The sequence below is a fragment of the Pinus tabuliformis genome, chromosome 5_2 (genome assembly GCF_031772625.1).
Source record: "Pinus tabuliformis cultivar Carrire ecotype Pingquan chromosome 5_2, CPIR1, whole genome shotgun sequence".
NCBI classification, from domain to species: domain Eukaryota; kingdom Viridiplantae; phylum Streptophyta; class Pinopsida; order Pinales; family Pinaceae; genus Pinus; species Pinus tabuliformis.
This window is the reverse complement of record NC_142306.1, coordinates 92,183,707-92,200,828: the sequence shown is the minus strand read 5'-3', so window position 1 is coordinate 92,200,828 and position 17,122 is coordinate 92,183,707.

Here is a 17,122-nt window from a genome sequence, read left to right as displayed (position 1 = left end):
TTATAGTATTTTTTATTTACAATACCATGGGTCAATTCCATGGGTGAATGAATACCATGGGTGGATGTCCCAATACCATGGACAAATACCATGGGTGAATGAATACCATGGGTAGATGTCACTTACAATACCATGGGTGGATAAATACCATGGATGGATTCCACTTACAATACCATGGGTAAATTTCATGGGTGGATGAATAACATCGGTGGATGAATACCATGGTTGATGCCATTTTCTATTCAAATCAAGGATAGAATCTTAAAATCTTTGACGCTACCAAACCAAGAATCTCAACGATACTACTTTTCACAGTAGAATATAAACAATAGTAAATCACACATGAACCAAATATAGAAAACTCTTTACAATTTTCAACCCAACTTCATTATATTAATCAACATATAACACAATATCATAGGGCTCGCGTACCAGGGTTAATGGTCTTCATACATCCCTTAGTACAAGATACAAAATGGGGCTTGGTGTTAGTATGTTGATGAGAAATCTAACCTCAATAAGACACTCTGACCATCTTGCTGATGAAGTTCACTCTCTCATCTCCCCTTAGTCTTATCCTCTACCTTCTTAGTTCTTCGGCTCCCAATCTGGAGCTCCTGCCTCTGTCAATACTCCAAGTTTATATGGCCACTGAACCTCGACTATCAATATGCTCACTAGTTGATTGTTCATACATCAACACATCAATACTCCTATCGAGTTATTCACGATGCCACTTGTGAACAAATCTCAATTTGCCCATTGCTTCTCCTCAGCTACTCAGGGACTTCAACGAACTATGGTCTTCATGTGCTGCTCTGATGAAGTTCAACATAGCGCACAAAGGGTTGCCCCCTATCACTGCAATATGTCCATCTCCCACAATGAACATGGGCTAGGAGGACTTCCTATCATCTGATGTAGAATTTCTTCTCCACACACAAGTTTTTTCTCCACAAACTGCTCCTAGTTGATCATACCCTTGATCTCAACAACTGACTCTCTCACAACTACCTTTGTCCATCAAGGTGTTTCTCACAGGCTCCAACTTGGACATTATCACATTGTCCTCCAATAGACCATAAGTGCCCAATCCAAATTCACACTTGGTCCACTCTCACGCTTCCCTCCAATACACCACAAGCGACCAAGTATACATTGTAGCATCTACACCTAGTTAGGGCATGAAATCACCTAGGAGACCCTCACATGACTTCCAGTAGACTTATCGTCAAAAACCCATTCACCTAAAAATTACATTATCTCAAGAGGACATACATACATGTAACATTTTGCAGCTCCTCTTCACAGAACATCCAACCACCTGCTGATATAATTTTTCTCCTAGGATGTTCACAAACTATACAATACTACACACATCAAACTAGTTCAAGACAACAATCATCAGTATGGAAATTTCCCGCTGGTTAGGGATTCTAACCTCCACGTCAGCCCTTCCTCCTTGGCTTCCATAGGCTGCCCTAAATATGATCATTAACTGATCCTCTTACTAGGATCCAACAAATGGAAATTATGGAGAAAGTGACATACCTTAAACTACTTCCAGAGCTGGTACAAATTCTATTTCTTTGGCTACCTGGTTAAGGCACCCAACAACTCACTATTAGCACTCCCAAACAACTCCTAAAGATTCCAAATTTCTATGGCCTAGTCTCATTGAATTTCTGTTGTGATACACTTGTTGTAGGGCTAACTTCCAACTCTCATTCCACCCACAAAACCTATGAAACAGATCTCGGCCTCTATTCAGACTCCTATACCAATCCACAACCTCATTTCAAGGAGAATACTACCATATATCAGTCAACGAATTTCCAAAAACAATTTCTACCTTACTCGGCCTCCAAAACAAGGTACATTTCACTACAAGCAGTCATAAGAAGGCTTCATGCTTCCTTCTCTACCTCGCTAAAGTGATCCTCCTTCTACGAACCTGAACATATATGTCTCTCCTCCTCCTCCTTACTAGCTTCTTTCCCTCCTTAATGCTTGAATCCTTTTTGTTGTACCATTGGATGATTAAATGTACTCACATCACCTCATATTTATGCACTAATATGAGGGCTTCCTCCAATGTTAGCTTAGGGCTTTTCCAACTGTCATTAAGTCTCCTATCATTAGGCCGACCTTGACCAATACATGATAAAACCCAACCATAACCTTAAAAAATTCATAAATCCATTTCTACAACTCAGAATTCGATGCTTCTCGAAGCATTGGATTGTCCTTTCTTCCCTCTATCATCTCATGCCATCACATGTAGAAATTTTCTCATGGAAATTCCCCAAACATGTTTGGTGAAAGACCCCCAAGCTTGGGTTCGAAGCCCATAAGTGACTCTTTTGGCACTTTTTTCTCTAATTCCTGAACCCTAGGGCTTGGAGTACCTCCAAACCTACACAGAAATCAACAACCCTCAGTATTACAACAAGAATACTCCAACTCCCAAGGGGTATCAAATTTAATTTTCAACCCAAGGTTCATACGAAATTAAGATGGGTTGAAACTTTGTGTGCAACATGTAATATGTTCTTATTTTGTTGATATTATGCAAGTGAAAACAAGTGAAGATAAAATAAGTTAAATGGAGAACATTATGCTACAAAAAATACTAAAATTCGTAGGAAGGAGAGAACATCAAGAAAATATCTCTATTCACATAAAAGTGGAGTCCATAAAATTTATTCATGATAAAAGAAAAGTAAATCTACTCTATTGTGCATTGGAAACAAACTTGTAGCTGAAAGAAATCATTGAAATATCAAACCCTAATTTATCGGAAAAAAAGGTAGTTCTACTATAGTAACTAGGTCAAATATTCTATGAGGTGTCTAGGCTTCAAAATTTCATCTTTAGGGTCTTAGGGATGTGTTATTATGCCAAAGAAGTTTAACCATGTTTCAGGTGAAAATATGAATGTGTTTTCGATGTAAAATGTAGGTTCCTATAAGAGTCCTTTTTTACTATAGGAGGCAGTCCAGTGAGCACAAAAACTCATTTTAGATGTGGTTTGAAGGAAGGATTAGTTAAGGTAAGGTTAAAGGACTATAAATATGTCTTTTCTAAGCTCTTATACTTATGATCAATCAGTTTATTTACTAGAAGAGTGATTTTAGGGTTTCATGTAACTCTAGAAAACATGAATTTGTGCAATAACAAAATACAAAAATGTATGACAAAAATGAAGGAAACAACAATGTAAATAATATAAATGCATGGAAAGGAATTTTAAGTACATAAAATAAGTATTTGTAAACTTATTAATAATGATATTCATGAGGAATAAGCTTGTAAACAAAATAACTTATTAACCTACAAAAAAAAATATTCATAAGTGATATTACAGAAATGACTAGTTGAACTAAGGAATTGAGAGTAAAAGTAAAAAAGGTATCTTTTGCACATGGGGTGGACCCTAACCCAAAGATACTTAGATACTTGATGAAATAGAAACTTAGGGACAAAAAAAATATTTTCGATGATTAAAAATTGTGCTCATAAATAGGAGATTACTAGATTGGAATTCTAGCAAAAATCCTTCACTAGACTACTATTGGTTCTTACTCGAGCCCTTGTTTATAAAAAAATGGCTAAGAAGTAACCTCCCTGAAGAGAGGGTTGTTTTCCCTTGAAATTCTCTAGAAAATAAGATATTTTTCACTATGACCTTGTAGTTACGGGGAGGAGTAGTAACTTCCCTAAGCGAGTTGAGATTGGTCATACTGTAATAGGAAGCATGTCCATTATTATTCTATTTTTTGGATTCCTTGTGACATATACAAAATATCCTCAATATCATGCACAATAAAAACATTAGGCACACAAAGTATGATCATCATCTCTAACCTTCCTAAGAACTTATTAAAGTTGAGAAATACATTATTAAGTGTAGAAGGAGAGGTTAAATGTTCCTAGGAAAGGTTAGATGGGCCTTAAGTTGTACCTAATTGGGAGGCCCATCATACCCCACTACTAAAATTGGTTCTCATACTCTAAGAAACCTACTCATCTTCCTTTTTACGTGGTTCTTCATTTGTTTTTCTAATGGTCTATTTGACATCCCACGCTACGCTATATGTAGTTTCCCCTGTTGGATGAAAACATGAATTTTCTTCCATTTCTCTCCATTCCCTTGTTTTTTCCTCATGAATTTGATATTCTTGTAGCCCTATTAATAAGGGAGCCTGACCAAATTTGATTCCAATCCATTGGAATCCAAGTCTCTAGGTGATTCATTTTTATAAGGGGTTTTTGGCCAATGCACTCTTTAACCTATAAGGTGAATGATATTCCCTAATCCTCATATTATATGGCAATGTGTCCATCTCTTATAGAAGGAATGTAATCTTTCCTTATACAATAGCCTAAATGTATCATCAAAGTGGAGGATTACCTCTTCCTACCTTTGTCCATAAATTTTTTTCCAAATTAGGATCTTTTGCTATAAGTTCATGATTGTTAGTGAGGACATGTGGGGATGGATGCTCTGGCTTGACCCACAATGGTTCCTCCATTTATTTGGGTAATAATATCTTTCCTTACTCTACACTAATTTCTTCATTCCTTAGCCATGAGGCTAGTTCCATCAATTGTGTATCACCCAAATAAGGATTTGGGTCCCATATGTTTATGTCAAGCAAAACCAAGATGTGCATGTAAAATTATGCAAACTTCACCTTGTCCTCAATGCTACTCTACAGGAAAAGGTCAATAAATATTATACATCCTACACATGGAGAGAACCATTTTGTTCCAAAATTATGAATTGGAATTGGCACCATTGATCTTTTAAAAATATGGAATAGATCTTTAAGGGGTGCTTACAGTTCACAACTTCTAAAGAAAGATGGGCCATAGTGCCCAAATTTGTTTCTAAGGCGACAACCTAGATTTCCTTTTCCTATAGTATCCTTTGTATTTTTTGTTTCTGGGCCATGAACGTTTTATTCTCCTTTTCCAAGTTGTCACTTCTATTAGCTTCATCGAATCTGAGGAGGGTCATCTCCTCTCTCATCTTTTTCATCTCTTCTTCCATTCTACCAACATTAGCAACTCTCGTAGACCCTGTAATCTACCTACACCTGTGAATTCTAACATTATCTTCCTTAATATCAAAGAATATGACTAGTGCTATGTGAATAGGCATTACGTTTCCTTGCCTCAATCAAAAAGTAGTAGGAAGTAGGGTCTTTAGGAGCTTCCTGTGGTTTTATTGTGTGTTCTTATAGGTTGGATGGTTTCTCGTGTAGCACTATTGTGTATCCCTATAGCACTATTGTTTGTTCCTATAGAATTATAGATTAATTTCTTGGCTTTTCTTATGTAATTTTAATTCATTTCCCTTAGCTAAATGTACTATTGATCTTTTTCCTTCTTCTTTTTGAGGCTTTTCTTGCTAAGTACTGGGAATTTCCTCGGTAGTTATTGGAGTGGGAGATGGACCTTTAGGTTTGTTAGTAACTTATATTCTATAAATACTTCTCCTTTTAAAATAAAGAGGAGGTTCTCTTGGCTTGCTTGTCTTGGGACTTCTTGGAGTGCTTAGGGATACTAAAGTATAAACAACCTCCTCCTCTACATTCTCTTCTCCTTGAGATATATTGTCTTCTTCTACCTCCTTTCTTTTCTTGGATGGTCTTATTAGCATGTCAATGTCCTTTTTAGGATTTTGAGATCCTTCTTATGGTGATGATACAACATGAGCCTTTGATTATACTAACTAAAGCTTAGCCAACTTTCTCTTTTCTTCCTCTATTTTTAGCTCAGTTTGACCATTTCCTCCACTTCTATATTTTCCTATGTTATTTCTATTTTCCTTTTTTTTTTTTTCTTTTCCTATGCTATTTTTTTTTCCATTGTTTCTATCTTTTATTTCCTCTTCTATTTCTCTCTCTATCTCTGCCTCTTCTAACCCTGTTTGGATTTTTGATTGAGTTTCTAAAAAATCCTTCATGTCCATGTCAATAAATTATGCCAAGGAGACAAGAGTTGCAAGTGTTCCAGGGAATCATTGATTATGACTCTAATAAGGCCATGTTGGGCTAAATAACTTTTCTTTCCTTCCTTTACTTTGGTTCTCATTTCCTTCATATATTGAAGGAGAAAATGGGGTATACTGAGTTGCTTATGGGAAGCTAAGTATGGTTGGAATCTGAGTTGGTAGATGAAGTTTAAATTGGTAGGCACATAAAATACTCAATCTTCCCTCATAAAAAATATACTTGAATATGTGATATGGCACCTCATTCATTGATGTGGTAAGCTCTCCCTCTGTATCCCATTTTTATCCTCCTTAGGTTACTCAACTCAGAGGAAACATCCTCTCTTAACTTACTACTTCATGTCTCTCTTCCTTGCTCCATTTCATCGCCTTAGAGAGGGTTGTGAGATTACTAATGATATCCTCATCAAGATTTATAGTAAAACAATTAAATACAATAATAATTTCATGTTTTTCAAGGTGTTGGAGGTTTGAGGCAAATTCCAAAGTGATTTCATCATCATAGCCTCTCAACCTTTAAGAAAAGCCTAGCCAACTAATATTTTCAAAGATGTTTCTGACTTTGGGTTTTGGTGAATCTTGAAACAATATATTGGTTCTCTCATATTAAAACCTCCTCCCATCGTTTTGCACCCACAATTGAGCAAGAAACTTTGTATAATGGATCACAGGTCTTATACTTCCACATGAGTTAGGGTTTCTTGTGGAAACAAGGAATCTTGTAGCAGAAGAGAGATGTATTGTTTTTTCCAGTAATAGGAGAATATAAGACTTGTTAACTAACCACTCTCATTAAAATTCATCAAAATTTGATAAACTGTGTTTTTTGAAAACAATTATACAACCCAACTGATTCACTCTTTGAATTTTGACTATGTAATGCAGAAAAATCCCCCAAATAATTTGAACATTTTTTCTAAAAGTAATTGGGGATTACCTTTTGAATTGTGTTCTTCTTAAATATTCCCTTTCATTTCAAGTAATTCAAAGCTTTCATGGCTATTTAGGGGAAAAATTCAGCCTCTTGTATCTATATGTTTGTCTCCTGTAGTAGGATATATGACTCCTATAGAAACACTTATAGGTTCTTATAACAAGTTGTTTTAGAAGCTTGGAAGTGATTGTTGATCTCTTGTAGTGATGGTGGGTCCTTGTTGGGAATTTGAATGGTATTTCATGCTATACAATTCAAAATTATTTGAATTCATTGGATGAAAGGTAATGGGCTCAATGTGCAATGTTGAGTTGGCCCACAACTACCCCTTTGTACTCCACATCCTCTCATGAGTAAACAATAATGGCACACTTTCTCAACTCTTTTTCATATGTTGTCTTGTTATTCTCCCATACACGTGGGTGCCTTTGGTGAAAAAGTGAAGTCTTGTACTAGATTTGGCTATGTTTTTCCTATAAAGTCCTCTTCCTCTTACACTTTTAATGTTTCCTCAATATTAGGATAAGTTTGAAGGGTGACGTTTGAGAGATGCATATTTATTCCTTACCTTTAGTGCTTTATAGATGCTGCTATAATTGAATTTGAGGATTCTTATGATTATTATGCTAGATATACTGGAGATTTAGTTAATGCTTTTTATTTCCTTTGAATATCCTTCTTAGGATCTTGATGCCACTTTTGTTTGCATTTGATGATTCTCCTAAAGATTTTGGTGCTTTTGTTGCTGCTATGGGTGACTTTGATGTTACTGCTACATCCTTTCGTGCCTTGCCACTACTATTAGGGGAAAAGAGATACTGTAGTAGTCTACAAGTGACCTTGTAACTACTCATAATGATATTTCTTATCTCGGAGCTACTTTTGAAGATTTCAAACTTGTGATATGAAAGGAATTCCTTCAAAAATGCTTGAGATTTGGGCCTATATGGTTTCTTAAAGATACTATAGGATTTTGTATTTTCTTGTAGTAGTGACACAAACTCCTTAGACTCATTATTTCATCTTTCTGAGACACCAAAAAAATTATATAATTCAAACAGAGGCTACTGGTGGTGTTGGAAATGCTCATTCTAGTCACTGCGAAAAAAGGTGAGGATGTTGATGTGTTGTGAATAGAAGATGATGACAACTAAAAGGAATAATGAGGGGGTTAGACATGTTAATTGAGTGGATAGGTGTTAGGAAACCTTAAATGCCTTTCCCTTACTTGAAGGTAGATAAAACCTCTGACCTGTGTCATTTTATTAATTTTGTGAGATCTTGTAGTATTAAAGGAATTTTCTATAGCAACTCAAGAATGTGGAAAATAAAATAAAAAGGATAGGAAATGATGGGTGGATGTTGAGGATACATTAATATTATTTATGTAGGATTCCTCATTTCTCTAAAGATGAGTGCATTAGTGCTTGTAGCTAGTATGTGTTAGTTGATCTACTTATTTAAATATGTTGATTTTTTTTCTTGTAAAACTTGCACATGCATGAGAGTAGGAAAGCAACTTTATTTTTTATCACTTATCACTTTTTGTTTTTTCCTTTACTCTTTCTTTTTTTCACTGAGGCCCACTAGATACCTCGTGGAGGTTTTCCGCTAGCAGGTCTTCCCTAGGTGCCTCAAAGTAGGCTTTAACCCAGGGATATTTATTGCTTTGTTTTTTTCTTATTCTTAGGCTCACAGGCTACCTCAAAGAGGTTTTCAGCAGATGATCCTACCTTAAGTGCCTCAAAGTAGGTTTTCACTTGGTGGTTTTTCCCCTTTTTTTCTTCTTATTATTTTCTTTACTAATCATAGGTTGAATGTATTGGGATATTTAATACTCTCAATCACATTCATCTCTTTGCTTATTGAATCAATAAATTCATCCCTTAAAAGCGATTTTTGTAGAAATTTAGCATGTAGCCATTCAGTAGAAGTGGGATTTGTTATTTATATATTTTATTGATCTGCACTAAATCCTTATAATGAAGTTTATTAACCAGATAAGGTCCCAACCATTTAGTAATAAGTTTTACCTTAAAATCATTAAACCTAAAGTCATACAAGAGGGCCCAATCACCCTTCTAAAAGGCTCTAGTCTTGATGTGTTTATCATACAAGACCTTTCTCTTCATCTGAACCACTTTGGTGTGTAATAAGGTTTGCATTATTATCTTACCAAGTGCAATTAGTTGTTGCAACCTTTCCTCATGTGCTTTGGTTATATCCATGTCAAGCTTCCATTCATGGCGTGTTGTACTCAAACTGAATGGATAATAGGGAATTCCTTCCATATACCAGCTCATAGGGGGCCAACCCAATAGTAGTCTTCTAGGTGGCATTATAGGCTTAAGTGAACTCAACAAGCCTCTATACCTAATATTTATTGTCAGTGTTGACTACCTTAGTTAGAGTGCTTTCCAATGGTCTCTTAGTCACCTCCACTTTCCCATTTTCCTAAGGGTGATATGGGGTATATTTTTTGTCTCAAATATGATGTTACCTCATGATCCCTTATATTAGATTAGAAGTGAACTAGGAGCCATGGTCTATTACTAATTCTCTTAGGAAACCAAATTTAGAAAACATGTTATCCCTCAAGAATTTAGCCAAATGTTTCCCTGTTGTTGCCTTCACTACTTTTACCTTAGCGCACTTAGTCAAATAGTCTGTACACAAAATTTTGTACCTCTTCTATCCAAATGGAGGATCAATAGGGCCTTTAAAGTACATTCCCCACTTCTCAAATGGCTCGAAGGTCACACCTTTGATTAGGTTTCCCCATCCTTTAGCATCCATCACATTGTGTTGTATATCATTGTGCATCTCTATGAAGGGTAGGCTAGTAGTATCCTTCCTACAACATTTTGTAGGCCATTAAAGTAGTAGAAAAATTGCCCCCATAGGGTCCATCATGGCAACCTAAGAGAATATCATAAACCTCATCTTCCCTCAAACACCTTCTTAGCATCTAATCATGCCCCAAAGTGAAGAGGTTAGTTCCAATCCAAGTAGGAGTACTCTTTCTAAAAATATTGCTCTTCTCCAATGAAGATAAATGAGGGGGAAATTGGCCAGTGACTAGGAAGTTATCTATGTGAGAAAACCATGGACATAAGAGTTAGATGGAAAAAAAGTGTTCATTGGGGATTTGGTCATCCACTATCTTAATCCTATACAGACCAAGTTAGCCTTGAAATAAAATATGTGACAACATTTTCTTTCCCTGGTTTGTCAACAACAGTTAGATCAAATTGTTGTAGCAACAATATCTATGTAATTATTTGAGCATTTATACCACGTTTACTCATCAAATACTTAATTGATGCATGGTTAGTATGTACAAAGACTTTATAATCAGTTATGTAGTTCCTGAATTTATTTAAAGAATGTACAACAACCAAAAGTTCCTTTTTAGTGACTATGTAATTGAGCTCAACATTGGACAAGTTCTTGCTAATGAAATAAATGGTATAAGGTACCTTACCTTCATGCTATCCCAATGTTTCCCCAACAACTTTATCTAATGTGTGTGTGTGGATATGAAAGGGAAATATCCAATTTGGACCTCTACGGACTGGTGAAGTCATTAATTTCTCTTTGATTCCCTTGGATTCCTTATAACATAGGTCTTTCCAACACAATTTTGAATCATTTGTTAGCAAATAAAACAAAAGTGCAAAAATCTTATTGAAATCATTTATGAATCTTCTATAATACCCATCAATTCCTAAGAAACTCCTACCATATTTCTATTTTTGAGGAACAAGAACCTTTCTAGTGATGGCTATTTTATTATGATCAACCTGAATTCCTTCCTTAAAGAGAAAGTTCTCTAAAACAATCCCTTCGTTCTTTAAAACTTGGCACTTTTCAAGGCTCAAGGAGAGATTTATATTAATACACATTTTCAAAAACTTTGTATACATTGGAGAGAGATTCTTGGAAAGCATCCCCATAAGGTTTGAAATCATTTATATATATCTCTATTGAGTCATGTACAAGATCAAGAAAATTCTCAATACATCCCTTTGGAAGGTAGTAGGGGCATTACACAGACCAAGTGGAAGAACCATGTAGGTAAAGGTTCCCCATTGTTATCTGAATGCGGTCTTATCCTGATCCTTAGGGCTAATATGGATCTTATTATACCCATTGAATCCATCCAATAATCAAAAAACTTTTCCACACAAGAACATCTAAAACTTGGCCAATCAAGAAAATAGTCCTTCTCGGTCGCCTTGTTGAGTTCTTTGTAATCAACGCAACCATTTCATTTTCCATTTTTCTTAGGGACAATAACCAAGGGAGATACCCACTCACTGTCCAAAATTGGATAGATGAAACCCAAATCTAATAATTTTTGTAATTCTTCTCTTACAATGTCTTTTAGTGCAAGGTTCATTCACCTTTGAGGCTGAAAAACATGTTTTTGGTCCTCTTTGAGTTATATATGATGACTGCATATAGAGTGGAAGAATTAATTAATTTCCCTATAATCACATGCAAAGGCATCAATATTCTTCCTCAAAACAATGAGTATTTTTCATCCTAATCAGTTGAAAGAAAGGTTTTGATTTTTAGATTTTTGGATGGGATGATTTCTATGGTTTTTACATTTATTTATTAAAAAACAACAACGATTATATCTTCCCACGAAATTTCTTGAGAGTAGCCAAGTTTTCATGTAGATTCTTATTTCAGGCCATCAATATTCATGATAGCATGATATTTATTTTGCAGAAATTTATTGATCGGATTATCTTCTTCTAATTGCTTGATGCTAATGTTGTTTTCTAGTGTGCAAATTATGTAAGGTGATGATAGATAAATATATTCTTCCTCTTCCTCTTCTACCTAGATAATAAAATCATTCTCAATGAGAGGTTTAGTAGGGGTATATTATACAAGACATTTTTTAGAATTCCCATTTGTGATACCCATATTTCCATCACTAAAGTTGATGTAGACAACAACAGTGGCCAACCAAAGTCTTCTTAAAATAAGAGGGTATCCATCAAACATGGTTTTAGGCTAAGGAACAAGGAAATATGTGGGATATTCCTAAGAATCAATGGAAACAATGACATCATCAATGATACCTTCCGGTGCTCCTGTAAATCTATCAACAAAGTTGTAACCTTGTGGTGGTTTTCCTTAGAGGTTCTTGGAGATTGAGCTTAAGCATAGTCTCCTTGATCATGAAATTTATTTCCACTCCCAATTAAATAAGAGTGTTACAAACTACAATTTCATTGATGTAAACATCTATTACTGGGCCTCTAGGATCTATGTACTTTGGGATGATGAGCTTCCCAAGCACAAGATCACCTACTTGACCTATGGCCTTGATTTTAGGGGTATCCCTCTTCCTGCTTTATAGGAATCTCTTTTTGATGAATTTGATGTATATAGGAACATCTTTTATAGCATGTAGGAGGGGAATTTTAACACATAGATTTTTCAATTCTCCCAGAAGTTCAACTTCTTCTAGGGTGAGTGCCCTGTGAGTGATCAACCATTTAGGATGGGTAGGTTTGCTGACTAGAGGTTCAGGGTATTCCTTCTCTCCTTTTATATTTTATATTGGAGAAGGTGGGCGATAATTCAGACGAAACTTCCCTGACTTGAGGTTGATTTTTTGAATTTATACAACATAGGTTGGTTTCTACACCGTAGAAAGTTTAAGCCTTCTTGTTTTTAGGATTTAGTTTCAGTTGAGTAGGCGTCTGAGGTTGTTTTGGAGGATTGTTTTTGGGTAATTGTGGTTGAGGAGGAGGTGGCATTAAAGCAGGTGGTTGGGATACCTGAGGCCTCCATCCTAGAGGTTGGTGTTGATATGGTTGAAAAGGAGGAATGGAAATTTTGGGAGGATAGGACCATGGAGTAGGCATAGGCTAGGGTGAAGAGAAAGGTAGATGCCAAGGTTGAAAATGTGCATTGTAACTTGTAATGAAATATGAGGTCTAGTTTATACCGTTTTTATTTGTTATTGGGCCTTGTGGCCTCTTTTGATTGTCAAAGTGGGGCTTCTGCATGCTCCCTTCTACTCCTTGGTACACAAATTTCAAACTTGGAAAAGGTGGATATTTGTCAGTTTTGTGATTTTATTCACATATAGAACAAATGTCTATAACATCTAAGGGATACTCGTTCCGAGGATGTATTTTGGTGCATCTAGGTAAAAATATAGCTAATGCCCTTTTTACATCTTCTTTTTTTCTCAATCTATATTATGTCCATATGCATAGAAAATTCATGTAAGATATCAATTTTTAAATCCTTAGACCATACCTACTATTTTAATCTTAGTAAATTAAATGGATAAGGAGGGACTTATCAAAATGTTGTTCATTCTACCTCTTTTTCTGGCAACTCTAAAATGATTTTTTAATGCTCTTTTCATGTCTTCATACTTGAGATGATAAATATCTCCATTGAAAAACATGTTGAGGTTATCCATTAGTTATTCTCTGACTCTCAAGAGTAGGACTAATTTCAAGGAATCAAGGTCAAGAGTTGAGTTATGTTCCCTCTTGTAACTTAGCCAAAATCATTCCTTGAAATCTTCTAGGGACACAACTTCTTCATTAATTATAAATATTTCATCCATGTTGTCTCTTGATTTGCAATAATCCTTGTATGTGGTGTTGAAATATTGATGCATTTCCCCCATGAAGTCATGTTGTCCCCCTTGTAGGCTTATAAACCAACGAGGGGTTGCATCCTTGAGGTTAGAGGGAAAGAGTTTGAGCTTCTTCTCATATGTTGTATAATCATATGTCCTACAAACTACAATAAATTCAAACATGAAAGTTTTAGGGTCTTTAATAGCCAATTCATAGAAATGTGGGAGAGAAAATGGACTCATATTTTTCATTTTGGCTTCCCCGTTTTTCTCTCTTATAGGGAAAACTTGAGGCTATCGCTTTCCAACCATGGTTTCAGTGGGGAATCAAGGAACTTATCTTATAGCAAGGTCCTCATAAATCTTTTCTTGCTCACTTAAAAAGGGCTCAATATTCTATATGAACAGAGTAGGCAGCTCATAGTTAGCAAGAAAATGCTAGTTCCTTATATAAGTGGGGGTTTTGGTAGAAATGTGTCTTTTTTATCCCTGATTATATGAGGCATAAAGAAAGAAAAATGTATTTTTTTGTTTTTGCGAATTTTTTTCAAGTAGAACGCCAATATAGTGAAATATTTTGGCTTTTAAAGGAAGATTTCCTAATGTATATTTTCTTTATTTTTGCAGAGAATGAAAGAAGTTTATCAACTAGGGAAGAAAACATCTCATACTTTAACACCTCCTTGACTATGGCACCAAAAAGTGATGGCCCTCGGTATTACAACAAGAATGTTGCAACTCCCAAGGGGTCTTAACATTAATTATCAACCCAGGGCTCATAAAAACTTAAGAGGTGTTGAAATTGTGTGTGCCTCATGTAATGTGTTCTTATTTTATTTATATTATGCAATTTAAATAACCTAAAGAGAAACTAAGTTACACAGAGACCATTATACTACAAGAAATACTCAAAATTGTGGGAAAGAGGGAACATTAAGCAAATATATTCTACTTGTAGAAAAATGGAGAAAAACTAATCCAATCACGTTGAAAAAAAATTAAATCTACTTTATTGTGCATTGGAAACAAACTTGCAGCTGATAGAAAGCATCAAAACATCAAAACCTAATTTATAGAAAAAATGTAGTTCTGCTACAGTAACTAGGTCAAAGATTCTATGAGGTCTCTTGGCTTCCAAATTTCATCCTCGGGGTCTTAGGGTTGTTCTATTATTTTTATTGTTAAGCGTGCCTGGGATACAAATATGAATGAGTTTTTGATGCAACATGTGTGATGCTACAAGATTCCCTCTTTCGCTATAAGAGATATTCCAATGAGCAAAAAAATGTATTTTAGATGTAGTTTGAAGGAAGGATAAGTTGAGGGAAGGATATAGGATGGTTAAGAGGTCTTATAGGAGCCCGTATACCTATGATGGATGAGTTTATTTACTATAAGAGTAATTCTAGGGTTTCTTTTAGCTTTGAAAAACACAAATTTATGCAAAATAGAATACAAAAATGTATGACAGTAAGTAAGGAAACAACAATCTAAATAAGCTAAATGCATGAAAAGAAATTTTAAGACATAAAAGAACTATTACTAAAATTACTAGAAATGAGATGCATAAAAAAAATGCTTGTAAACAAACTAACTTGTTAACATGTAGAAAACAATATTCAAAAGTGATATTACATAAATGACTAGTTGAACTAATGCATGGAGAATAAAAGTACAAAGAGAAACCTTGAGCACCTAGAGTGGGCCCTAACCGAAGGAGACTTAGATCCCTAAAGAAACATAAACTTAAGAATAAAAAAATATTTTCATTGTGTTGTAGTGTTTTTGTAGCATTGGTGTACCAAAAGACACCTTCTTAGGAGTAGGTTGTTCCCAGTGAAGAAAAACAAGCAGTTTGGTTGTTGTCAGTGGAAATGTATGAATAAAAAAACTATTGCAAATAGTGGATATAATACATACACAAAAATAAACTAAAACAAAGAGATGAACACATAAATAATTCTTAATGAAGTAGACAAGTCAACATAATTATGGAAAATGGCTCCCTTTATTGGCTACTGCTGGTAGGAAATGAATACAAATAGTAGAATATCAAACATTTGAAGGGAATTCTTTGAGAAATTTGCTCAAAAATACTCAACAAGGAGGTTCTTTTCTTCACTCTCTTTGAAAACTTCTCCTTTATATCCATGAAGTATCAAGGCTCTCTCAATGGTGAAATCTTGTCTGCACTAGAGTGATGGATTGCTACGAAGCAATTTCTCCAACACAATGGTGCTCTACTTCTTCTACTTCATTAATGAAATGAAGGCTTGCTCTGATAGAAATTTGGCTAGCATAACATTGTCTCATGTTCTGGTTCTCCCATGGCCTGTTTCTATAGAACTTTTTTAATACATCTTCCCTCTCTTGGTTCATGAATGATAATTACTTATGAGTAGGAAAAGATGATTCCATTAAGGGATGCATATCTTTAGGGTGAATCAAATTCAGTTGTCCTTGAATGAAATCTTGTCAGGGCATCATCCTCCAAGTGTTGGAAGTGGTCCTAAATCACTGAGTTGACCATTCCTCTCACTACGCAACTTTCAAAGAAAATACTACGGATATTGTGGCTATCAAAGAATTTTAACATCAATTAAATTCCATATACTTTTGACCTTAGGAGAAACCAAATTTTTTTATATTTATAATGTCTTCAACTAGAGAATATTCACTTGTGCATTCTGCTAGATGATTTCGGGTGTCTTTTGGATTGTACAAATATATGTACAATTTTCTGGTGTTAATAGTTTCCCCCTTATGTGTGAGGTTAGGAGCAAGCGTATAACTGAAATACATCATGTTCTATTTCTTGACTGAGAGTCTGGCCAACTTCTGGACAGAGAGAATAATTTGTTTCAGAGATGAGAAAAGAAACAACCTTAACTAAGGATAAAAGATAACCTTGCTTTGCAAAAAGGTGCTTATACAAGTCAGGCATTTCCTATGCTCATTATGATGACTAGTGATGATATCTTACAATCAGAACAAAAATAGTCCTATCAAGTTAGCATTGGAATGGATGACATGTTGATAGCTGATGATGATAACTGTTGACACCCTCAACGACATTCTTGACACATAGACAAGTTAGGTGCCCCCATACATCAAGAAAAGGTGAAGCACTATTGGAGTGAGGTGCTTATGAATGCGTGGGTCTTTGATTGTGGGTGCCTCCCACACATCAAGATGTAAGCATTGTTGAATGAGGTGCTAAGTGATGTGTGAGTTTTTGACTAAGTGAGAGAACTATGATGGTCATGAAGTATGGTACCACCCTAATATGAGACATTATGTTGGTGTCAAATGTGAAGAGGACTGATGACATCAATGGGAAATGATGATTCCCATTGTGCCACCCAAGGATGTACATAAAAGGGGGGGAGCAACCAAGGTATTGCATCAATCCTGGAATATGGGTGTTGAAGTCGATGGGAAAGAGGAATCAACCATTTGAAATGTTGATTCAGGAAATCAGGATGTGTAGTGAAATAGATTGTAATCGGTTGGGTCAATAATGAATGCTAATGAAATCTGA